We start from the raw sequence: 1,274 nt of genomic DNA, 5'->3' as shown, positions 1-1,274 counted from the left end.
CTTCCTCGAAGTTATGGCTTCCTTTCAGATCCTTAGCAAATGTCACTTCAAATAGCTGAAAGTCAAATGTGATTGTGTCAGCCACACTATATAGTGTTCATTACACTGAATGGACCACACCTAAAAGGGCTGAAGGGGCTGAACAGGAAAAGATAAAAAGCAAAAACCTAGTCTGCTCTTTTATGTGCTTACCATCTTTCCTAATATCTCCTTTACAACTTTATCTTATGATGCTGCATTCCCCTAAGAAGAGACTTTCTTTTCAGCCCACAGGGGTTTGAAGGCATATTGATCCTTACCCTGTATCTTCAGGTCCCTCTCCTACCCTATCCAGAGCTGTAGAATATTGGGGATATGTCAAGTGAACACCATATGATTTGCTTACTCATAATTACTTGACCCTTATGGTTTAAGTGTGAAATGTCTTCCATTGGCACATAGGTTTGACCACTTGGTCTTTGGCAGGTGTGCCATTTTGAGAGGTAGTAGAACTTTGAACAAGCATAACTGGCAGACGTTGGTCACAGCAGGTCAACCTTTAAGGATTATAGCCTGCCCAGCTTCTAGTCCAAGCTCTCTCAGCTTCCTAGCTCAACAACGTAACAACTTGCCTTACAATTCTGCTGATATACATAGGAGCCAGTCCATCACACTGACTTCCCCACCCCTCCATCCTTGTTTCTATTTGTTGTTCTAGCACAAGAAAGGTAACTAACATAGAACCATCTTAAGAGATTTCTCAAATGAGACATGATTAGTTTGGTAAATCATTTAACAATGCATCTCCAATGAAATAATTATTAAAAAATAAAAATAAATTTGAAGAGGGCCCAGCATGGTGGCACACACTTTTAATCCTGGCACCTAGAAGGCAGAGGCAGGCAGATCTATTAGTCCAGCCAAGTTTGGTCTGTATAGTGAGTTCCAGGCAAGCCAAAGCTATACAGTGAGACCTGTCTCAAAATAAAAACAAAAGAAAAGCACCTTAAAAGAAGAAATATTTATTATGCTCACTCAGAATTTCAGCAGTCCAGTCCAGTTCCTTAGCTTGGTTGTTTCTGGGCCTCTGGAGACAATGCATGACAGAGGTTATGATCAATGACAGCAATTCCCCACATTGAACTGGGTCATAAGGAGATCAAAAGAAAAAAGAAAGAAGCTGAGAAAAAAATATATCCTCTCCTCATTGCTAAAGTTGGAGCGCTCATTATCACTGTTGGATTAGAAACCGTGTCCTCAACACACGAGCCTTCTTGGATACTACAGATCTAACC

This window comes from Mastomys coucha, unplaced genomic scaffold (genome assembly GCF_008632895.1).
Source record: "Mastomys coucha isolate ucsf_1 unplaced genomic scaffold, UCSF_Mcou_1 pScaffold14, whole genome shotgun sequence".
Lineage (NCBI taxonomy): Eukaryota > Metazoa > Chordata > Mammalia > Rodentia > Muridae > Mastomys > Mastomys coucha.
Note: the sequence above shows the minus strand (reverse complement) of the source record.